Source organism: Sminthopsis crassicaudata, chromosome 1 (genome assembly GCF_048593235.1).
Source record: "Sminthopsis crassicaudata isolate SCR6 chromosome 1, ASM4859323v1, whole genome shotgun sequence".
In the NCBI taxonomy this organism is placed as follows: Eukaryota; Metazoa; Chordata; class Mammalia; order Dasyuromorphia; family Dasyuridae; genus Sminthopsis; species Sminthopsis crassicaudata.
In genome coordinates, this window is record NC_133617.1 from 176,747,733 (window position 1) to 176,773,556 (window position 25,824).

Genomic DNA, 25,824 nt, shown 5'->3' on the forward strand with positions numbered 1-25,824 from the left:
TATCTGACAATGCACATCTCTAGTATATTACCAGTATAAAGAGACAGGAGCCCATTCATTTAAAGTTATTATTCATTGCTTCAGTCAGAACTCTGAAGTCTTTCAAAGATTTTTTTTCCCCTCATATTATTGTTGTCATCATGTAAATTGCTCTCCTGGTTCTGCTCATTTCCTTCTGTATCAGTCTGTAAAAGACTAACAGTATTTTTCCTGAATCTGTCATATTTTTCTACTCTTTTTAACAACACTGTTTCTTAAAGTTGCAAAACAAAACAAAACAAAATAAAAAACAGCTTAGGGATTTTTACTTAACTTCCCCCCCCCCCTTTTTTTTTTTTTTTGGTTAAATAGTTGTTTATTAGAAAAAGTGGGCTGAGGAGGGGTGACTAGATTCACCACAGAGCAACAGCACCACACAAGTTAGGGGTGATGAGAGAGGTCAGCACAAAGCTCTGGGATCTCAGCCTCTTCCTGGACTGTGAGGGATGGCCTGGAGTGTTAGGGCACACCCACATGGAAGGCCTTGACTTAGTAGGCATGGTTAGAGACAAAGAGCGATTCGCTGGCTGCCGCTCCTGACTTTCCACTTGGAGTATACTTGCCTTGAGCAGCTTGGCTTTTAGCTGTGGCCGCTTAATATATTCTTCGTGGGCAGCCTTGACATTTTCCTTCTTTCCGCCCCAGGTCTTGAGGGCAGATGCCTGCAGGGCTCGGCCATAAGAAAAGGTCAGGGCCCATGGCTTATGCAAGGGCAGGTGTTGATGGCATTGAGGTTGATGGAGGCATCCTCCTCACTCTGACCCCCAGACAGGAAGGTGATACCAGTGACTGCAGGAGGCACAGTCCGGCGAAGGGCAGTTACAGTTGCCATTGCAATCTCCTCATGTGAATACTTCTGGGTACAGGCATGGCCAGCAGTGACCATGTCAGGCTTCAGCAAGGTCCCTTCCAGATAGACATGGTGGTCACTCAGAGCCTTGTAGACAGCAGCCAGAACCTTCTCGGTGACATACTGACAACACTTCAGATCATGGTCTCCACAATGGGGACAATCCCATTTTGCTGGCAAATGCTGGCATATCGGGCCAACACGTTGGCATTCTCCATGATGGCAAGTGGGGAAGGTGTATTATGCCCAATCTTCAGAACACAATGCCACTTGGCAAAGTCAGCCACATCCTTCTTATACTGGGCACAGTGCTCACTCAGCCCATCCACGCCTTGAGTGGTAGGCTTGCCATTGGTCCCTGCCAGGGGCACTACACCTTTGTCCACCTTGATGCCCACAATGCCACCCTTTGCCTTTATGACTTTGGGGAAGGGACGTCCATCATCAGTTTTCTGGTAGAGTGTCTCATGGAAAAGGATAACACCTCCAATACAGGTGTTCACTCAATCATCTGCTGTCAGAAGTAACTGCCTGCAAAGGCGTCGATTTTCTTCTGTGTTCTCAGTTCCAATGGACTGCAGTCGCTTTGCAATGCTACCAGTGGACTCATCTGCTGCCAAGATTCCCTTGCCTGGAGCAACAATTCGGTGAGCTAGTCACACAGTTCTTTCTTTTGCTCGGTGTCAATGCTGGGAATTGGCAAGACATGTTTTCCTTGGCTGTGTTGGTAGTTTCCTGGCCTTTGGAAGCAGGCTGCGGGCCTCGGTGGTGGGCTTATGGTCGGAGCCGAACCTTAACTCCCTTTCTACCTTCATCACCTTTCTTCTGTAGGTTCTGAGATATTTTTCAGACCCAAAGTTTGGGGGAAGAAGAGCAGGGAAGGATTACTATGACCCCTAGACTGTATTACTCATTCTCAGATCATCTGAAATGTTTTCTTTCTGCCTCTTTTTTTCTTTGGGGCATGACTTACATTGAGCCAGTTTTTGCTTTAATTCTTTTGGAATTCCTTATTGGTATATCTCCCAAGTAGTTAAAAATGTTATTTTTCCATTTGGTTTTTCAACTTAACAAAACTATCTTATTTCAGTGACTGTAGCCTTTAGATTCACAGCTATTTGGGGCTAATTTTGTGTCTTCCCCCCTTCTTCCCCTCACCCCCCATTAAGCTGGCTAAATTGTTTAGACATTAAAATAATATATTATCATGATAAGGAAATAGGTTATTGAGGTAGCTTGTTGAGACAGTGGAGAGTTTTGGATTTAGGGTTAGGAAGACCTGAGTTCAGAGACTTACTCAGAGACTTACTAATCTTGTGAGTCTGAATACTTGTCACTCAGCCTCAATTTTCTCATCTGCAAAAGACTGGTAAGAATAGGAGCTAGTTGTTATAAGGATCGAAACAAATATCATGTGAGGCGCCTTACAAAGCTTAAAGAGATAGATAAATGCTAGCTCTCATGATTACTATTATTAATAAGGAATTAATAATGATAGTTACTATCATTAATAAGGATTTGAATGACAAATTTTCTAAATGGAAAATAAAATAAGGCACAGCTAGTTGTGTTTAATGTTCCATGTCACTTCTCCACTACTATCCCTGCTGGTGGCCTTCCTCTCTTGCACTTCTCTTTGTGGTGACAATCCTGCCCAATTAGACTTGTTCTACCTCATGGCAGCTATGTGACATAGTGGCTACAGCATAAGAAGTACAGATCAGTACGACCGAAGTTCAAATCCTGCCTGAGATACTTACTAATTGTGTGCCTCAAAACAAATAACACAGCCTGCCTCAATTTCTTGATTTATAAAATGGGGGTGATAATAGCATCTATCTTTCAGGGTTGTTGTGAGGATTAAATGAAATCATATTTGTAAAGCACTCTATAAAACTTAAAATACTCGATAAATGCTAGCTCTTAGTATTTTTTGGTAAATACTCTTCTCTGCTGCTTTTTTTAAGAAAGAAGGAAGGAGGGAAGGAAGGAAGGAAGGAAAGAAGGAAGGAAGAAAGGAAAGAAGGGAAGAAGGGAGGGAGGGAGGGAAGGAAGGAAGGAAGGAAGGAAGGGAAGAAGGGAGGGAGGGGGAGGGAAGGAAGGAAGGAAGGGAAGAAGGGAGGAAGAAAGGAAAGAAGGGAAGAAGGGAGGGAGGGAAGGAAGGAAGGAAGGAAGGAAGGAAGGAAGGAAGGAAGGAAGAAAGAAAGAAAGGGAAGAAGGGAGGAGGGAAGAAGGGAGGGAGGGAAGAAGGGAAGGAAGGATGAAGGGAGGGAAGGAAGGAAGGAAGGAAGGGAAGAAGGGAAGGAAGGATGAAGGGAGGGAAGGATGAAGGGAAGGAAGGAAGGAAGGAAGGAAGGGAAGAAGGGAGGGAAGGAAGGAAGTACTTCCTGTCTTCATCTTCTGACATTCTAAAGAATGTACTAATTCAATAATATTGCTTCCAAACAGTAGAAGCTACCATTCCCCTTTGTGACAAGCCAAAGGAATTCACAAAACATTTCTAGAAGATCTTCAGATGAAGACTGGATGACTGCTTGAAGGGCATGTGGAGGGATTCTTTGCTAGTTATATCCTTTCTGTCCTTTTTTGTTTAGATGCTATCTTAATTTAGACCCTCCTCACCTTTCCCTGGTTTTTGCATGAGATTCCTGATGGATCACTCCACTTCCAGTCTTTGTTCTCTATAATCTACCCTCCACACATTCTTCCTAAAACATAAGTCTTAACCATATTACTATCTTATACAAAACTGGTAGTTGTCTCTCAGATAAAATTTAAACTGCTCATCCTGACAATTAAAATGCTCTGCAACCTTTCTCCAATCCACCTTCCTTGTGTCATTACACTTTGTTTACTTTATGATCCAGACAAACTGGACCATTTGATGTTCTCCATACTTTCCATTCTGTTCCTTGTGCCTTTGTTCAGGCTGCCTTTTGGACAAATGACTATTTCTTTATTATATTAATAACCAATTATTGAATTAACATTAAAGGGTTTTCTACTTCCTTATCCTGAAATCAACCATTGTAGGAAATCTTGGGGGAAACTTACCCAACCTGACTGAGAGAATTAGTGAATTTTTATTTATTGTGTTTGCTCAGACTTGATAGTCCCTTTGACCAAACCTTAGGTGATACTAGTCATGTGCTCCCCAAGATCCTTATTAGAATAGCACATATTCATCATATTATTCATTTTCTCATTAATTTTCAACCAATTAGACTTGATTGCTACCCTCAGGAACACCTACTTTTCCAAGGGCATGGAAGTTGTGAGCCCACCACTGTGAGGGTCTTTGACATTCAAGAGTGTCACTAACTCTTTTATTAATAAATGTCTGCATTATTATAAAATGTTAATTTTGAAATTAAAATGAATTAAATTGAATCAATTAATTAAAATGAAATTTAAAATGAAATTTTGAAATTGAGGAACTATGTTTCTCAAACCTTTAAATGTGCCTGATGCCTAGAATGCATTCTCTCCTCCTTACTTCTGTCTCTTAGAATTCTTAGTTTTTTTTCGAAAACTTCAACTGAGGTGCCAATTTCTTTTTTTATGTTGTTATTGTTCCTTTTTTATTTTATTTTATTTTTATTATAGCTTTTTATTTACCAGATATATGCATGGGTAATTTTTCAGGATTGACAATTGCAAAACCTTTTGTTCCAACTTTTCCCCTCCTTCCCCCCACCCCCTCCCCTAGATGGCAGGTTGACCAATACATGTTAAATATGTTAAAGTATAAGTTAAATACAGTATATGTACATGTCCATATAGTTGTTTTGCTGTACCAAAAGAATCGGACTTTGAAATAGTCTACAATTAGCCTGTGAAGGAAATCCCAAATGCAGGTGGACAAAAATAGAGGGATTGGGAATTCTATGTAGTGGTTCATAGTCTGGGTGTAGCTGGTTCAGTTCATTACTGCTCTATTGGAACTGATTTGGTTCATCTCATTGTTGAAGAGGGCCACGCCCATCAGAATTGATCATCATATAGTATTGTTGTTGAAGTATAAAATGATGTCCTATGAGATGCCAGTTTCTACAGTGAATCTTCCCTGACCAGTTCTCATAATATGGTCCAGAGACTTCTGAGAGTCCTCAAGAGGTTTTCAGGAAATTCATAAAGTATTTTAATAACAATGCTATAATATAATGCAATATTAAATAATAATGTTAGATAATAATAAATATGGTTATTTTCCAGTATGGCAAATATCAATAGATATAACCCACATAAACAGAATTTCTTTGGGGGGCGGTTCTTAATAATTTTTAATAGTATAGAAGACTCCTGACACAAAACAATTGAGAACTGCTTCTATAGTCTGTTCTTTAGTTCATTCATTCAATAAATAATTATTTAGGAATACAAAGAGAAAACACTCTCTTCAAGGAGATAACCTTCTAATGAGGGATAGCAACATGAATACATAAATAAATATTAAATACATACAAAATTATTTTGGGGAAGGAAAGGACAGAGAACTAAAAACTTGAAGAAAAAGAGGAGATCAGGAAGTAGTTCTTTTAAGCTGAATTCTGTGATGTCCTAAGAGGCAAAGATGAGGAGGAAGTATGTTCTGGTTATTGAGGACAGTCTGTGCAGAGACACAGAAAAGGAGGTAGAATGTCGTGTAAGTGGGAGTAGCAATAAGATCCATTTGGCTGGAACACAGTGTGCATGTCGGGGAGTAATGTGTAATAGAGAGGTGGCTGAATCCAGCTTGTGAAGAGCTTTAAATGCCAGACAGAGGAATTTGTGTTTTGTCTTAAAAACAAAAAGGAGTCAGTGGAGCTTCCTAACCAGGGCAGTAACATGATTTCTATCAGTTTTGTAGCTGTGCTGAGGAAAGATGAGAGACAGGAGAGACAAGAAACTGAGAAAGTAACCAGGAAGCTATTATCTGCATGAATGTTAATGAAGGTCTTAACCATGAGGGAATTTGTGGGGTACATTCTGCAAGACTGGCCGCTGTTTGGACATGGGGAATGAGGCAGAAGAGTAGGGAGAAGAATTGAGGATGAAATTGAGGATGACTATGAAGCTTCAGATCTAGGAGACTGCAAAGTTGGTGTTGCCCTGGAAAGAGAAGGAATAAGAAGAGGAGTGGGTTTTGGTGGAAAGATAATTATATTTTTGATGCAGAAATTCTAAGATGCCTCTGTGATATACAGATAGAAATTCTACCAATCATAACTAGCATTTCAATAGGACTTTAAGATTGGCAAAACACTTTACATATATTATTTTCTTCCTTCTTTGATTTTGTATTTATTGATCTGTTAACATTTATCACATAGTAGAATGTCAAGTCCCTGAAGGTAGGGACTTTGTGTGTGTGTGTGTGTGTGTGTGTGTGTGTGTGTGTGTGTGTGTGAGATCATCTAGAATCAGATCTTTAAAAAATGTGTTTGTTTTGTTTTGTTTTGTTTTTTTTCATTGCCCAAGTGTAAAGTTCTGATCATCTCTCAGTTGTAATCCTGTTCAGGCACCAAATTGCGAAGGTCTGGTCTAGCTCCTCTGAACGGCTCAGAATAAGTCCTTGTCAGGATAAGCAAAAGTCCTTGCCCCACGTTGGGTGCCAATTGTAAAGTTCTGATTGTCTCTCAGTTGTAATCCTTCTCTGGGAGGAGGTTTCTTTTCTGTATAATCTTTTCCTCTATGAGCAGGTTTCTTGGGAGGCTTCTGGAGCCTCCAGCCAGCCTCTTCTTCTTCCTGAATCCTGGCTCTGAATCTCCTCCAGCTCTTGTCCTTCCCCAGTCCAGACTGCTTGTCCAGGCCCAATGTTGCCTCTTTTATCCTCCCAGAGAATGGGCGTGGGATAATGCAAGGGCTTCTGGGAAGAACCACTTTAACCAATGAGCTTGCTCCTCTTAGAATTCCTAAGGTGTAAACTCCCTTTAAAGGCCCAAACCAAAGGTCTGAGCCAGAGAACTGTCAAGTCAACCTGAGTTCTCACCTTGTAATTGTCCAGACAACCTGACTTCACCTTGTCACTGTCCAGACAATCTGAATTCTCACCTTGACACTGTCCAAACAACCTGAGTTTTTCACCTGGTAATCCTAACACCCAAGAAAAAGTATTAGATCTGCAGTCTGGAAGACCTGAGTTCAAATCCAGACTCAGACACTAATGGCGGGTCACTTAACCCTGTTTACCTAAGTTTTCTCATCTGCTAAATAAGCTGAAGAAGGAAATAGCAAACTATTTCAGTTTCAGTTTCTCTGCCAAGAAAACCCCAAGTGGAGTCAGTGAAGAGACTGAACAACAAATCTCAGAATTAGTTTAGAGCTCTTAATGTTATATCACAATGACTTTTTGATTGAGTACCTAATATATGCAATTAATTATGCCAAGATCTGGGATTCTTATGTTTTAAACACATAAAATTAGGATCACAGAGATGAAAAATAAACAGAGAATCATAGAGCTTGACCTGGAAAGGACCCTAAAGGCCATATTTCCAAATTCCCTCAGTTTACATGTAAGGAAACTGAGGTCAAGGTTAAATGACTAGTCCAAGATCATATAGACAGGAGTATCAAAAGGAAGATTTTGCACCCAGATCTTTAGAATTCTTTGTACCACACTGCCTGTTTTTATTAAGTGCCTATATATGCAAGCAACTCTGAGAGGAGCTAAGGATACAAAGATGAAAAGTCATATAAAGGAACTTATAGTCTAATAGAAGAGATAAGACAATGTAATAATAGTAGTAGTAATAATAGCTAATATTTATATGCCACTTTAAAGTTTATAAAGTGCTGAAATAAATATTAACTCATTTTAACTTCACAATCCTCAGAAGTAGGTGCTAATATTATCAACTCCATTTTATAGTTGAAGAAACTGAGATAGAGAATAAGTAATTTGTCTAGGGTTATACAACTACTAAGTGTGAAGAGGAATTTGAACTCCTGTTTTCCTGATTTTGGGTTTAGCATTATCAAATGCTATCTATTGTACCACCTGGTTGCCTTCAGAAAAATATGATATGAAACAGGCAAAGAAGAATTCCAGGCAAAATTCTCTAAGAAATTTGAGAAGAAAAGACTTTCAGTTAGGAAGATTAATTTTTAATTTTTTTCAAAGAGTTTGCACAGAAAAATAAAAAAGGAAAAACAAGCTAATGCAGAATGGACATATTGAGAACCTAGGCTTGACTTAAAAATACAAAGGAAAAAGAAGTCCAATTCCCAGAGTTAGAGCAAGAGGACTAGCAACTGAGATAATGAGACAGGTAGTTACAGAGGAAGCAGTTTTTACCAGAAGTTGAAAGAATTATGTTTACCTATAACCTAAACTTCATTATGATTAACATTAACAACCAGAAAAAGATTATATTTTTTTGGATCAAAAGGAGGTTGTGCTTGGGAGAAAAGGATAAAGGTTATTGCTGAACTGAGGACTAGAGGGTGTAAGCAGAGCTTTCCTAATGAGAATAACTGTCTCAAGGAGAAGCTCTAATTCAGAGCTTCTTAACTTTTATTGTCTTACCAAACTCTAAGCACTTCCTGGTGCCTGCTTCGGCCATCTTCATAATGGATGAAACAAATCATCCTCATCCATCTGTTCTGCTAGAAGAGGTCTTCACATACTTGGGGTAGATATTCCATAATTTACCAATTGCTGGTTACCCTCAATTTGGATTAGCTGTCAAGATGGTTTTTACCCAGATATGGTTACTGCCCATGCTACCTCTTCTTGTAGCCACAGGTGAGAACTGGGTACACTGATGCTTTTTGAAAATGAAGGATGAAAAAACAGTTTTTACTGTGTCATGAATCCTTTTGGCCATCCAGTGAAACCTGTGTAGCATTTTTCAGAATATTTTAAATGCACAAAATTAGAATGACAAAGAAAACCAATTATGTTGAAATACAGAATAAAAATATTTTGTTAAAAAATAAATTCATGGACCTTGGATTAAAAATTCCCTTTCTAATATAATGTCCAAATGACCAAAGCAAAGTGATAATAAGGAGAATATGAAAAATATGCCACTGAATAGTATGTTTTTTAAATTTTTAAAAAATTTTATTTTTATAGCTTTTTATTTACAAAATATTATCCTTGCATTATTTTTCAACATTGACGCTTGCAAAACCTTCTGTTCCAACTTTTCCTCTTTCTCCCCACCCCCTGCCCTAGATGGCAGGTAGTCTAATACATGTTAAATATGTTAAAGTATATGTTAAATCCAATATGTGTATTCATATTTATGCAGTTATATTGCTGCACAAGAAAAATCGGATCTAGAAAGAAAGAAAAAAACCTGAGAAGGAAAACAAAAATGCAAGCAAACAATAACAGAAAGAATGGAAATGCTATGTTGTGGTCCACACTCAGTTCCCATAGTCCTCTCTCTGGGTGTAGCTGATTCTCTTCTTTACTGAACAATTGGAACTGATTTGAATCATCTATCTTGTTGTTGAAGAGAGCCACTTCCATCAGAATTGATCGATGTATAATTTTGTTGTTGCTGTGTACAGTGATCTCCTGGTTCTGCTCATTTCACTCATGTCAGTCTCTCCAGGCCTTTCTGAAATCATCCGGTTGGTTATTTCTTACAGAACAATAATATTCCATAACATTCATATATCATAACTTATTCAGACATTCTCCAATTGATGGGCATCCACATAGTTTCCACTTTCTGGCCACTACAAAGAGGACTGCCACAAACATTTTTGCACATGTGTGCCCCTTTCCCTTCTTTAAGATCTCGGATATAAGCCCAGTAGTAACACTGCTAGATCAAAGGTTATGTACAGATTGATAACTTTTTGAGCATAGTTCCAAATTGCTCTCCAGAATGGTTGGATATGTTCATAATTCCAACAATGTATCCCTATCCCAGTTTTCCCACATCCCCTCCAACATTTGTCATTATCTTTTCCTGTCATCTTAGCCAATCTGACAGGTGTCAGACCTTCTATGATCATGGATTGGATTCATTTGACTGACACATTCTCTATTCTATTTACAAAGGCCCCGGAAATATCTCTGTCTCTGTCTCTCTCTCTCTCTCTGTCTCTTTCTCTGTCTCTCTCTGTCTCTCTGTCTCTCTGTCTCTCTCTCTGTCTCTCTCTCTGTCTCTTTCTCTGTCTCTCTGTCTCTGTCTCTGTCTCTGTCTCTCTCTGTCTCTCTGTCTCTCTGTCTCTCTGTCTCTGTCTCTGTCTCTCTCTCTCTATCTGTCTCTCTGTCTCTGTCTCTGTCTCTTTCTCTCTCTCTGTCTCTCTGTCTCTATCTCTGTCTCTCTCTCTGTCTTTCTCTCTCTCTCTCTCTCTCTCTCTCTCTGTCTCTCTGTCTCTCTGTCTCTATCTCTGTCTCTCTTTCTCTGTCTCTCTTTCTCTGTCTCTCTCCCTCTCTGTCTCTCTCCCTCTCTGTCTTTCTCCATCTCTCTCTCTCTCTTTTTTTTTTTTGATCACATACTTCAAGATGGACCAAAAGAGATCTCCTCTTGATTGAATTCATAAAAAGAACCCTTGGGTATTCTAAAAATCAACAAATGAATGACAGATAAGAGAGGTAGATAGATAGAACTTCCACTTGGTTTCTTGGTTGAGTATGGAGAGGTGCTAATGCTCTATGTGCTTTCAAGGACTGAGTACTAGGGAACTTTGAGACATTTTCATTGATGACAAGGCTTAGGATTCTACACCTACCTCCCACTTTTCTTACTAATAATTGTGATTACAATTTTTACTTCTGAGTTTTCCTGTTTGTACCATGTACACCTTTGTCTTCAAGGCAGAGTCTGGCAGTTATAAGGGTTAGGCCTGATAGTTTCCTTCACTATATATTTTCCAGAGAAGTCAACCCCAAAGAGGCACTCAGACCTTGAGGCACTCTACCCATCTTTATGACTTTCTAGGTGGTTTCCTATAATATGAATAAGGTGTTCTTGTCCCTCTGATCTCAGGCCAAATTTTGTTCTCTTCTAGGAACAGAATGATGCAGTGGTGTGGCTCTTGGGAAACCACCAGAGGACTAGGAGTAGCAGAGTGACATAGTTAAGAAAGTAGGGAACATTTTTCATTTTAAAGTAAATCCTTTCTGTTCTCTTTTAATTACATCATTTTCCAAGTCCCCTTTCAGAAAGTTGAAGAAGCATATACCCTGCTACTATTGGACTTAAATTGGAAAGACCTTGAGAGCTAGTTGGCTAGCTTCAAATGCTTTGAAAACTTTAAAGCTCTCTATAAAGTTGAGTTATTATTCTTATTAGTAGTAATTATAGGAACTAGTAGAGAAAATGACTATTCCATCTTAGAGTTAAAATAGTAGCCAAGAAAGAGAACATGAAATGTACTTAGGAAAGTTCTTGGGAGGAGCCACTGGATTTGTTAAAGGCTATGCCAGTATGAGCAAAGTGATGGTTAGTTGGGGAGATAGGATGGAGAGTTGATTGATGGTGACTTATGGGCTGGACTGAATCTACATATGGCTCAACAAGCTGACCTAGTTGGAAAAGATGGTCACATTTTTCTCTTCCTTTCTCCCATTTCAAGGAGAACTTGAATTTCATGTAGGCTATTCACACTCTCTTACTCCCCCTTCCAATTGTTAAGTTGTTTGAGAATTAAATGAGATTTAGAAGCTTTGTCCTTTCTTGGAATGTTTACTTTCTGGGTTTTTTTTTTTTTTTATAAAAAAAAGTTTTTGTTGTTGTTGAGTCACTTCACTTGTGTCTTCTGACTCTTGGGGGCTTTCTTGGTAAAGATATGGAGGGTCTTAGCATTTCCTTCTTTAGCTCCTTTAACTGCTGAGGAAATTGAGGCAAACAGAGTTAAGTGACTTCTCTGGGATCATACAGCTATTAAGTGTCAGAGGTCAGATTTGAACTTCTGAAAATGAGTCTTTCAGATCCCACACTCCGTACATTATCCACTTTGCTACCTAGCAGTTTCTCTTAATTATTACCTTATGACAAATTTTGTTGACTAAAAGATCCCAGGTTGTCTGTTGTATTAATGTGTAGATAGAAGTAAGAGGAAGAAGAATAATTCTCCTTTTCCACAGGCAAATGATATTTTGCCCAGGCTTGGCTTGGGAATTGGAGCCTCAGAAGAAAAGACATCTACCACAAACTTTGCAAATATATGAGAATAACTCAAGGCCTATTTTCTTTGTAAAGCAACAGGCCTCGCATCAGAAAGATCTGAATTCAAATCTGCCCTCTTAATGGTTGTGGGTTCCTGGGCAAGTCATTTAACTCTGTTTGTCTCAATTTCCTCATGTTTAAAATGAGCTGGAGAAGGAAATTGCAAAATACTTCAGTGTCTTAGCCAAGAAAACCCCAAATGGGGTCACAAAGAGTCATACACAATTGAAATGATTCAACAGCAACAATTTTGTGGCTACTTGCAAATAGAAAGATGCATGCAGTGGATAGAAAACAAGCCTTGTAGCCAGGAAGATGCCCCATTTCTAACACATATTGGCTATGTGAATGTGGCAAGTCACTTAACTTTCAGTGTTCTTGATAACTCTTGATGACATCCCAGAATACTCAAAGAATTTATAGGTAATATTGCTTGTGGTCCATGGAAGAAAGGCTAAAACACTAGATAGGGGGAAAATACCTGTCCCAGTTTTAAGAATGGAGAAAATGAATTCTATAAAATACAGCTGAGAAAAATTCATGTTAATCTCCTGTAAATTATAGAATAGATAAGAGATTTTAAATTACAGGGAAAGTGCCAAGCAACATTGGAAGAACTTTTCTCACCTGCTTCCAGTGAAATCAAAAGTCTGGCTCTGTAAATAGATAGTAAACCAGAAGTAGCATTATACCCAACAAAAGCTTCTGCTACTTCAGCCAGTTTCCTTCCTTCTGTTATCCATTTCCATTTCAAAAGCATAACCTTTAGAAGGAAGTGGATACAATAAGTGGTCCAACAGAAGAGCATCAACTGCTCATGTGTAGTTATCACTATAATGCTGCCATAGCAACCTAGCAATTTTTTTGGGGGGGAGGGAAGAGAAGAAATAATTATCCATGTATCAAATAAGGCAGAATATATATATATATATATATATATATATATATATATATATATATATATATATATATATATATATATATATATATATATATATATATCTTTATGCTATGTACCACACTCCTGGATCTTCCACTTCTTCAAAAGGTTGGGGTAAGGGTCTTCTCATTTCTCTTCTTTGAAGTCATTTGTTTTTTTTTTATATTTTAATATTTTTTTTATTTACCAGATATATGCATGGGCAATTTTACAACATTGATAATTGCCAAACCTTTTGTTCTAATTTTTCCTACCCCCTCCCATAGATGGCAGGTGGACCAATACATGTTAAATATGTTAAAGTATAAATTAAATACAACACACGTATACATGTCCAAACAGTTATTTTTCTGTACAAAAAAGAATCAGACTTTGAAATAGTGTACAATTAACCTGTGATGGAAATAAAAAATGCAGGCAGACAAAAATAGAGGGATTGGGAATTCCGTGTAGTGGTTCATAGTCATCTCCCAGAGTTCTTTTGCTGGGTGTAGCTGGTTCAGTTCATTACTGCTCTATTGGAACTGGTTTGGTTCATCTCATTGTTGGAAATGGTCACATCCATCAGAATTGATCATCATATGGTATTGTTGTTGAAGTATATAATGATCTCCATGTTTGTTTTTTGCAATTCTGAAACATAGAATACACATTGGTAAAAGAAATGTAGCCCAAAGTAAATCATGTAATAAGAAGCATCTTGTTGCTTTAATGCTTTTCATACATATGCTCCAAGCCAAGAAATATTACATGTCAGAATACTCAAATAATTTACAGTTGAGATTACAGATAATCTCTTTGGAATCTTGGATGGAGTACAGGAAAAAAGAAAGACAGAAAGAGGAAAAACCTGTCCCAGTTTTCAAGAAGGGAGAAAATTGACTTTTGAAAATTCAAATGAGGACATGTAAATGCCCTGATAATTCTAGAATAAATGATTAAGCATATGGTTTATGGACACATAAAAAGAAAATAACTATCACTAGGAGTGATCATGAGTTAATTTTTTAAAAGTCATATCAAAGTAACTTCATTTTCTTTTTTGACAATTAAATTTATAGGTGATTGAACAATTGTATCCAAAATAAATTTGAGGATATTCCTAGTCACATACTGTATTACTCTGTACATGGTTCTGTTCTGTTTGGAATGCAGAACTTCAATGAGAGACATCATGCTCCAGAATTAAAAGGAATTGAGTTCAAGTTCTGGCTCTATTAAATTCACTAATCATTTTATCATGGGTCAAGTCACTTCACCTGAGTAACTCTCAATCTCTCAATTTTCTTATTGAATTATGAATCATTATCTTAATACCTCATCATGGCCTGGAGGTTACCTAGGAGAACAGTTTAAAAGTACATATGTGCCAGTGTGTCTCCTAGCTCGGCATAGAGAGGTTTATCATAAAGAGGTTGGTCACTAAGTGATGAAGTTATTTTGATGATGGCAACTTATCACACAGTGAATAGAGAGTCGGCTTTGGTGTCAGGACTACCTGAGAAGTCTGCACATCTAAATCTGAGACTACTACATATTGGACACATGCACTGTGGACAGCTCACTTAATCTTGTTATACTCTTGGCAAATCTGGAAGTTCTTTAAACCAATGTAATCACAAGTTTGGTCCACCAAAAAGCAGCAATATCTATAGGGAAAAAAAACAGCAACACCATCTATGAAGGGTCAAAATATTGTGTTCTTTGTAATAATAGCCAATTGGTTGGTTTCCCTATTTCAAGTTTTCCTCACTCCAAATGAACCTCCACTTAGCTGTCAAATCAAACTTTCTGAAGTATAGTTGGGGGCTCTAGAAAGCAACGGTACATTTTGTCACCCCAACTTGGGGTGTCTAGAAAGCAGGACACAATACCTTCCTACATTTCCGGTATTCTTAGAGCTTCCTCCCTTTTATGTATTCTGCAATCTACTGTGACTAGCCTCTTGACTATTCCTTATATACATTTCTCCATCTCCCAATTCTAAACATGCTCATGGGCTGTCCCTCATGCCCGGAATGCGTTCCCTTCTCATTTCCTCCTCCTAGTTTCCTCCTTCAACGAACATCCCACCTTCTGTAAGAAGCCTTTTCCGGTCTTCCTTAATCTCAGTGTGTTTCTTCTGAAATAGCCCAGTTTATCCTGAAAGTTTGTAATTTGTGTTTTATCTCCCTCGTTAGATTGTGAACTCCTTGAGAATCTGGTTTTTACCTTTCTTTGTATCCATAGTGTTTAGCAGTGTTTGACATATAGGAGGTAACTAATAAATATTAGCTGATCTGAGGTATCACCTCACACTTATCACATTGGTTAATATGACAAAAAAGGAAAATGATAAATATTGGAGAAGATGTGAGAAACCTGGGATACTAATGCACTGTTGGTGGAGTTGTGAACTGATCCGAAACATTCTGGAAAGTGATTTAAAACTATGCCCAAAGGCATAAAATTATAAAATTACATACCTTTTAATTTCTTTGGGATACAGACTTTACAGTCTTAAAAAAGAAAAAGGATCTATTTATACAGCGATATTTATAGAAACTTTTTTTAGTGACTAAGAATTGGAAATCAAGGAGCTACCCATCAAATGAAGAATGACTGAACAAGATATTTTTTTTCTCCCTCCTTTCCTCCTTCTCTTCCTTTCTTCCTTCTTCCCTCCCTCCTTCCTTCCTCTCCTCCTTCCCTCTTATTTTCTTTCTTTCTTTCTTTCTTTCTTTCTTTCTTTCTTTCTTTCTTTCTTTCTTTCTTTCTTTCTTTCTTTCTTTCTTTCTTTCTTTCTTTCTTTCTTTCTTTCTTTCTCTCTCTCTCTCTCTCTCTCTCTCTTCTTTCTTTCTTTCTTTCTTTCTTTCTTTCTTTCTTTCTTTCTTTCTTTCTTTCTTTCTTTCTTTCTATCTTCTTGTACAAAATGACTAAATACAGAAATGTTTTACATGATTGCACATATATAGCCTATATTGGGATACTTACAATTTCAGGGAAGGGAGAAGAAAGGGAGGGATAGAAATCAAAAAGCAAAACTTTTTTAAAAATGCTAGAAAACTCTTTTTACTATATAATTGGGGGAAATATTTTAAAATGAAAATAATTCCAAAAACTTCTCCATGAATTTTCTAAGTTTAAAAAATTAAATTCTACTTTAAAAAATATTAATTGACTATCAGTAAAGAGAGTTTCTGCATGAAACTTTAAGAAGTATTGAAAAACATAAAGGGGATAACAATAATGCTTTCACTACTAACATTAAGGATTTTAATGAGGATAGTGTTTTATAATGCTATATAATTATGGGCTAATATAATGAATAAATAGAAGACCTTGCTTATCCAATTTACAAATGACCAAAGAGGAATAGCTAATGTGTATATAGGACAAAATAAGGATTCAAAAAGCCCTTGACAGGCAGGAATAATGTATAAACTCTAAAAAACTCTTAAGCTATGGTTCAAAAATTAAACTGCACAGGATAAAGGAAGTGTGGCTTAGAAGTACATATGAAAGACTTAGAGGTTTTAAACTGACCACGGGTTCAGCATGGGTCAACAAGGGGAAATAGCCAAAATAGCTAATATGAACTTAAGCAGCATTCTTAGAAGTCCAATATACATTATTGTATTCTACACCATGATACTTAATATATTAAAAAAAATAAATCAAGGTCAATCAATGGGAAGAATTTCTTGGAGTTTCATATACTTAGAGGTAGACAGGACCTTAGATGGGAAAAGACATTTATATTATGTGCTAGACACCATGAGAAGAATTTTGCAAATTTTATTTCATTTGATCCTCACAACATCTCTCCACAGTAGGTGCTATTATGATTCCTGTTTTATAGTAGAGGAAAGTGAAGGTAAAGAGAGGTTAGATAAGTTGTCCAGGGTCTTACAGCTAATGAGGGCCAAAATCCAATTTAAACTCGGGTCTTCTTATCTTTAGGTCTTGGAGGCCACCTAGTTTGTAAATGAGGAAGCTTGGGCATAGAGAAGCTAAATGATATGCCCAAGATTACTCCTGTTAATAAATGACAGAACCATGGTCCTCTGATACTAAGCCCAGAACTTTTTCTACTGCCAAATACACTGTCTCCATGCTGGTTTTTGGATTGCTCTTAAATTTAAAAGTTTGTTGTCATTCAGTCATTTTTTTAGTTGTATCTAATTCTCTGACTCCATTTGACATTTTCTTGTCAAATATTTGGCATTTTCTTCTCCAGCTCATTTTACAGGTGAGGAAACTGAGGCAAAAAGGGTTAAATGATTTGCCCAGAGCCACAAAGCCAGTAAGTGTCTGAGACCAGATTTAAACTCACAAATTCTTTCTGTTTCCAAACATGACATTGAATCCACTTGCACTACATGCTACCTAAAACCCTATCAAATTAAATAGATTACCTTAAAACAATACTCTTTATTCAACATTGTTTCTATACCATAGAGGTAAAAAAAAATGAATTGGCTTGTTATCAGACCTTCAAACTCTGGTAAAATCCTATTCACTGAAATATCATAGTGAATTGAGGCTCTTCATAACTTTTCCTTGCAGCAAGATTGTTTGTGGCTCCCAGACACAGATATTTTTGCAAACATGATGATTATATTATGCAGTGCTAGTCTCTTCCACTTCTCCAATATTTGCTCTATTGTATGTGTGCTGGGTGGAAGGTAGGACAAAATAGTTTCCCCATTGTGGCCTACCATCACTTCATAACCCCAGCAATGCAGAACAGATTATTTTATTAGTCAGAGACCATGACTTAAGTTAAACTTTCTCTCTCATTCAACTCCTGCCATGGCACTCTGGACCCAGTAGGCACTTTGTAAATGTGGTCTGAATTAGAATGAACAGACTGTTCTGCAGGGCTCTGATGGGCAGAAGAGAATGAGATGTGGTCACCTTGTTCATCTTTCATCTTGCAGAGAATGGCGTGATGGCATCTATGAAATCTAATAGTATTTCCTTAACAGTTCCATCTGCCTCGATACCAACAGAATCAGTGTTAATGCTGTCTCTGTATTGTGTTCATTACATACTACACTTTCCACAACAAATTTTATGGTTACATTTGGAGGTAAAGAGGAGGGAGAGTTGGGACTAAAAACTGAGAAGGAAAAAAAAGGACAAAAAAGGCAGAAAGATTAAAAAGAGAGAGAGAGAGACCAATTCAGAGGGGAAAAAACAGTGAGAGAGGTTGAGGATGGGGGCTCCCCCTGAAAGGACTTACAACACGTGCAGCTTTAGTGCAGCTTTATTTCATGGCCTGCCAAATGCCCCTTGCTGTGTCTCTGAATGGAAAATAGGATAGAACAATGAACTGGAATTTACAACGCCTTTGAAAAAGCAACTGCTGTCAGCATGTGCTCCAAATATGCCAAGTATTGCTTTCAGGATAGAGAAGGCCTTTTCTGGCCTATGTAGGCCCCATGACAGCCGGCAGAAAACAACAATCCTGGCATGGCTCTGACCCTAGGGCCCTAGCCCCTCTTTTCCTGATGTACTTCATAACTTTTTTTGGAAATGCATAAAATCTGTATTTATAATTGGTCTGTATAAAGGAAAGAGAAGGGAATATATATATACACACAAATATACAAATGATAGTCTAATTCAAAAAAAGTAAATTTTCAGGTCTGAAATCAAATGGTTCCCTTATTGAATTAAGAATTTTAGAAATAAACTGGAAGTCCAATCAACATTATTTCTGTGATCTTAAGATTTTAGAGAGATTATGTATAGTTTTCCCTAGAGATTAGTCAGCTATTAACTCATATTTTCCTACTGGTTATCCCATAGCCAAGAACAATATTTTGACACCTGCTGAATTACGGCCAGGGCAGATTCTGATATCTGTTGGCCCATGAAGCTCCTTGTGCAAACAGCTCCATGTTTCTCACTATGTGTCCATCTCTGCTACCACTGCCTCTTTAATAGGATCTAGATCCATGAACACACAGAAAGTACTTAGCTAAATGTAATCTAGTAATTGAAGTCAATTATCTGTTTTTAAAAAAGGAGACTTTACAGTAGAGGAAGTAAAGCCTATGAAGAGAGAGAGAGAGAGAGAGAGAGAGAGAGAGAGAGAGAGAGAGAGAGAGAGAGAGAGAGAGAGAGAGAGAGAGAGAAGAGAGAGAGAGAGAAGAGAGAGAGAGAGAGAGAGAGAGAGAGAGAGAGAGAGAGAGAGAGAGAGAGAGAGAGAAGAGAGAGAGAGAGAAGAGAGAGAGAGAGAGAGAGAGAGAGAGAGAGAGAGAAGAGAGAGAGAGAGAGAGAGAAGAGAGAGAGAGAGAGAGAGAGAGAAGAGAGAGAGAGAGAGAGAGAGACAGAGAGAGAGAGAGAGAGAGAGAGAGACCGAGACAGAGACAGAGACAGAGACAAAGAGAGACATAGGGACAGAGAGAGACAGAGATAGAGAGACAGAAACAGAGAGAGACAGAGACACAGAGACACAGAGAGAGAGACAGAGAGAATATTCATACTGTATCAGGAACCAGGAAAATAAAAGATCCCTAATTATTAAAGGACCTCTACAAACCTAAATGTCAGATAAAGATGAAGTCACCTTCTTTGGGGCATGCAAAAATTACTGTTGGAAAGATATGCAAATATCTGAGTTTTAAGGGGCAGCTAGTGGGGCTGTGGATAGTACAAATCCAGCCCAGACATTTACTAGTTGTATGATCCTAGGCAAATTTCTTTTTGCCTCAGTTTCCTCTTTTGAAAAAATGGGGATAATAATAGCAGTTACCTTTTGAGGTTGTTTGTGAGGATTAAGTGAGATAATTATAAAGTACTCAGCACAGTTCTGGGCACATGTTGTTCTGTTGTTTCAGTCATCTATCACTTTTCATAACCCCATTTGAGGTTTTCTTGGCAAAGACACTGAATGGTTTGCCATTTTCTTCTCCGGCTCATTTTACAGATGAGGAAACTGAGGCAAAGAGAAATAAGTTACTTGCCCAGGATCAGAGCCAGTGAGGATTTAAGGCTGGTTTTGAACTCAGTAAAAGGAGTCTTTCTGAGTCCTGGCTCTTTATCTTTTAATATTATAATTTCTAATCCTTGAGCAATCCTTCTTTGGAATTAGTTTGGGTTATACAGCCTTCGGTCCCATGGCTTTTTGTTTTCAAGAAATTCTAAACTTCCACAATTACTAAATCCCAAAATGAGGTACAGACTTGGAGATTTTTTTAAATCTCAATTGCTACCTAGCCTTAATCACTGAATGGGTGCAGGCTCTGTTAAAGTGAGACCTGTTGAAAATTTAGCTTAAAAGGCCAAGAGTCCCATTGCAACCAGGGTCATCTCCAGTCATCCTGTTCTACATCTTGTTACTGGACCCAGATGGCTCTTAAGGGGAAAGTGAGGCAGGTGACCTTGCACAGTCCCCACTCCCTCAAATCCAATTTACTTGCATGTCATGGCAATCAACTCCCTGATGTCATCCTGAATAACAAAGGACAAACAATGACAACAGCTTCTCCTACCTTTATAGGTCAGAGAGCTGCTGTTCCTGAATCTTATTTATTTTCCCCTTTTTGCTGCTATAATTAGATGCGGTAATTCGAAGTGGATAGGTAACAAAATGCAGAGAGAGAATTGAACCTAGAGTCAGAAAAACCTGAATTCAAATCCTACTTCAGATGCTGTGTGGGAAAAGGCACTGAGCCTCTCTCAGACTCTGTTTTCTCATCTATACAATGGGGATGACAGATATTTTCTAGGGATCTTGTGCATATCAAATGAGATAACATATAAAGTACTTTGCAAATTTTAAAATGCAATATAAATGCTAGCTATGAGCAGCTAGATAGCAGAGTGGCTTGAGCATCAGGCCTGTATCAAAAAGACTCATCTTCCTCAGTTCAAATCCGGGCTCAGATACTGACTAGCTGTGTATCATTGGGTAAGTCCATTAACCCTGTTTGTCTCAGTTTTCTCATCTGCAAAATGAGCTGGAGAAGGAAATGGCAAATCCCTCTAGTATCTTTGCCAAGAAAATCCCAAATGGGGTCATTGAAAGCTTGGATGCAACTGAAAAATGACTCAACAAAAAATGCTAGCTACTAGGGATTATTTGAATCTTATTTCCTCTCCTTTTAGATTTTGTTTTCATATATTCTAAACTAAATATGTATGTCTTCGAGGGTTTTTGCATGCAACATGAGAGTGGTGCCCAAACTCTTTACTTATATAAACTGGTTTTAATCTTGAGGGGCTGCCTGCAGATCAAATTTCTTTATCTTATTTTATTCCCACCTACTGTTTCTTCTGGGAAATTGAGAATATAGCTTGTGTATAGATCTCTACAGATGGGAATACATAATGTTACACATACATTCAAGATAGCAATCCAAAGTATGTACAAGGAAGCCTTTGTGTCACCCCATAAATGTCAGAAAATAAGGCACTCAATGTAATCCATGAATATTTTTCCTTTTCCAGTGAGTCTTACCTTCTTCCTTTTCCTCTTCAATCTCAGAGACTTCTATAATTTTTCGGAACTCTAACGGCCACTGGTAGTTTGAGTATTCCCTAGATGAGAAATGATCTTAGGTTTGATAAAGAAGCATTCCGTTTGGCAAATATCTTCTTTATACCAGAGATCCACAGAAACCTCAAGCTCAGAGTATTTTCCCAATGTCTTAAATTCTAATTGAAAGGGGAATGAATTTGGGTTAGCATATAGCCAACCTATTTTTCTCATTAGAGAAGCACCATCCAAATAATTCAGAGTAATAGCATTAAACAAAACACATACTTTACTCTTCTGTGTCTTGGCTTCCAATTTTGGGACCACATGCTAGATCTTTAATATAGGGACCTGTCTTTTCAGGCTATGTGAGTGAAAGTGTGTAGAACTCCTATTTCTCCTATCCTTTGCAATTATTAGCTCCTGAGGAGAGACTGTAGATTCATGGCTCCACTTTCCCCATAAGAATCTCCTGACTCTTAGCCCAGGGTCTTTCTTTTTGGAAAGACCTTGATTTTGCTCCAGTTCTGGGCATGTGGGTAATGAGAATTTTCATGGATATTAGCTAAAATATCAAAGTAATTCATGCTTTAAAAGTGACTAGATTTCCACAATGGAAAAAAAATTTGGCTTATAAATGTCTATTGCTAACAGCATTAAAACAGATAAATAGAATTTTCTTTTGGAACTGGAAATTGAGTGCATGCCCCAAAGTTGGGGAATGACTGAATGTGTGATATACGAAGGTAATGGAATATTATTGTTCTATAAGAAATGAAGAGAGGGCTGATATCAGAAAATCCAGGAAATAGTATGTGAACTGATGCTAAGTGAAGTGAGCAGGACCAGCATAACATTATAAACAGTTACAACAAGATGATGTGATGTATGATCAACTATGTTGGACTTGGCTCTTTTCAACAATGCAGGGATTCAAGGCAGTTCCAATAGTCCATCCAGAGAGAGAACCATGGACACTGAATGTGGATCAAAGCCTTTTTAATTTTTTTCTTTTGTCTGATTTTTCTTGTAAACATATCAAACATGGAAATATGTTTAAAAGGATTGCACATATTTAACCTATATCAAATTGCATGATGTCTTGGGGAGGGGGGAGGTAAAGGAGGGAGGGAGAAATATTTAGAACAAAGTTTCATAAAAATGTATGTTGAAATCCATCTTTACATATATTTGGGAAAATAAAATACTATATAGAATTTTCCTTTGGAAAAAAAAAAGGTGATACTCCATTGCTTGCTAGTAACTTTTTTAAAAGGTCTTAGAAAGAAACCCTGATCAGGTCTTTGTCTCAACTTTTTTCTTCTTAGGGCCTAGGATAGAGAGGCAGTATGGGATAGAGATAAGGGCAATGACTGAACTTAAAGTCAGAAGAGCCCTGGCTTTGAATCCTACCTCCTAATGTGTGAATGGACAAAGTTGATTATTTCTTTGCAATTTCAGATTCTTTCTCTATAAAATGGGAAAGACCTCTGAAGTACCTACCTCAGTTAATTGCTGTGAGGATCAAAAAAAAGTTCCTTATAAAGATTAATTTTCTAGATTAGTGCCAGCTGTTATTCTTATGATAGTATCAGCTGGATATTGTCTACCACTTAATAAAAGAAAGGGGTGCTGGAAGGAAGTGGCAAACCACTCTAGTATCTTCACTAAGAAAATCTCAATTGGAATCATGAAGTTGAATAAAACTGAAAAAAATGACTCAGCAACAAACTTATTAGCAAGGTGCATGATTGTTCTCACGTGTTTTAGAGCTTTAAAGCTAACATTTTCGATCATTTTTACTCAATGAATCTCTCCTATGATGGCATTAACCAAGTACTTCTGAGCAAATGCTACAAGGGTAAGCAAGTAAGAAATAAGATAAAATATGAAATAAAACAAACAATCCTCAATAAACTGATAAAGAATCATATTAAGGCTTCAAGCTTCTAAAGAGTCATTGAAATGAACAAGTGAGTAAAAATATGCATTTTACACACACACACACACACACACACACACACACACACACACACACACACATCCATACCTTATACCTATATATTACCTATATACATATATGGGTAAATTCTTAGCCCTGTCTCCATGATACTATTTTATTACATGCTCCTTTCTATCACCCATGGCTCACTGCTTAGAGATTTGCTTTATGAGAATCTGTGAAGTACACTTCCAGCTTAACCATCTCTGTTATTGGAGTTAGAAAGAAGAAAGGGGAGCGTAAACTAATTTTGTCTTTTTATCTACAAACTCCATTGCTCTTTCTTGTTGATACTCTGAACCAACAAAAATAAGGAAACAACGTATTGATTCCTTGCCAGATATATTCATAGTTTTCTTCCTCCTTGAGTTTGAATTGCATTTTTCCTTCCTTTCTCTCTAAGGAAAAAAAATCCACTTCAAGGATTTCATGTTCAAGTTATCCAAATTTCAAATGATAGAAAACAATGAATCTATGCAAGTGATTTTTTTCTTCCCTTCTGAAGTCATCTCACATGCATACTTCTTCCATCTTTCAAAAGCTCTGGGATTTCTTTGATGTGGGACCCCCACTGCCAACCGAGGCAGATCACAATTATTCCATGACTTAGTGGATGATCTTGGTGAGTTGTTGTTGGCCAACCTGTTGGTGAGGACCCTGTCTGAATTTAGCTAGGATAGCACTCAAATGAAAGGCACACTTTTTTTTTTTTAACAGGGATTAAGATAGGAATGGAACATCATTTTTGGGAATCTGGGGACACCATATCAGAAGAAGGAAGTTTTTCACCATTAAAGGTACCTGCTGAGTCCAGATCTTTAAAATTTTACCATTAAAAACAGACTTTTAAATAATGCTTACATACAAATCATACATTTTTCAGATTTTGAAAAGATGGTATCATATATGCAGCATTCATTCAAATCTTCCCATTCCATTTATGTTCCTGTTGTTAAACAAAAACTTGTTGAATTGCATTTAGTGAATATACTACAAGGCCAACTTTCTTTTAAACTGGCCACTTTAAAATGACTGCTTACTTTGAAATGTTCTCTATTTTGTTAATATTTTATAGTTTAAAGTTTGGGTTTTGTAAATATTTTTGAGTCATTCATAATTTGTGTAAAATTATTCAAATTTATTGGTTTGTAAGTTATAAATGTCATGAAAAGTCTTTACATAAAAGATCAATTAAAACAAATATTTCTGTAATTAAAACAAAAGGTCATAGAAGCATCTCCACACAAGCCGGTTGGAACAAATCTGACAAATTTTATCACTTACCTAATTACTTCCAGCTTGCCATTATCTTAATTTTATATTTTCTTAGCCAAATACTTCCTAACAATTAGAAGTGTCTAAAAGTGGGCCAGGCTGTTTTGAGAGCTGCTGAGTTTCCCCTCCTGGACTATGGCTTATTGAATATATTATAATGGGAATTTCTTTTAAATAGAGGTGGGATTAAATGGCCACTGAGATTCCTCCAGCAGATTCTCTGGTTCTGTGGTGTTTTGTGATGCTACATTTCTCATAATCAAAATAGCTATAATAAGAGCTGACATTTATATAGCACCTTCACAACACTATGTACGTTAACTCATTTGATTTTCACAGCAGCTCTGTGAGATAGGCACTACAAATACCCCACCTTTAGATAAGGAAACAGAGATTGAGTTGTTAAACGATCGTGTAGTTAGCAAATAAATGATAGAGACCTGATTCCTTCTCAGGTCTTTCCTGACTCCAAATTCAGCCTGCTTTCCACTGTGGTAGTATTACTGTTTCAATGCCCCTAGCATGCCTTAAATATAATGGGAGCTCTACAAATAATTAGTGGTTTGTTGGTGGGTGAAAAAGATTGGCTGGCTGGCTGCAGGTTAGGTGAGGGCACAGTGAAATGGCAGGATGGGGAGAAGGTGGGCACACTAGGAACGGGTTTAAATGTGGAAAAGAACAGAAAAATAAATATGGACAAGTACATATTTCTGTGGAATTGTAGACTTTTTCAGACTGTGCATAGCTCTATTAGTCTGTATACTTATTGTAGACACATAAGAGAAATATAAGTATTGCAGTGATGCAATGTTAGAGTGTAGTACCAAGCTGCTTGATTACTTAATAAATGCTATTTGTGATTATAATAATTCAGACTGCCATTATATTAAGTGGTAGAATCCACAGCTGTTTGGAAATGGAAAAGTGTGAAATTCCAACACATTATTTTTTATTCTATGCATTTGGGTCTCTAACAAAGAACTGGGTCCTGAGTTCAAACAAACAAATGATTACAGCTAGACGAGAAGTGTAAATGTGACCCTAATGAAGGAATATGCTAAGAACCATTTCCTGCCTAGACTTGGACCCTAGTGGTGCCTTATTTCTAACTTCAGCTAATTTTTCAGC

The 25,824-nt window shown here is 37.4% G+C and overlaps 1 pseudogene; it reads right to left on the bottom strand.

Moving 5' to 3' along the window:
* Positions 1 to 513: 513 nt before the first annotated feature.
* Positions 514 to 1,650, bottom strand: LOC141553328 (fructose-bisphosphate aldolase A pseudogene; annotated as a pseudogene).
* Between the last annotated feature and the right edge of the window lie 24,174 nt (positions 1,651 to 25,824).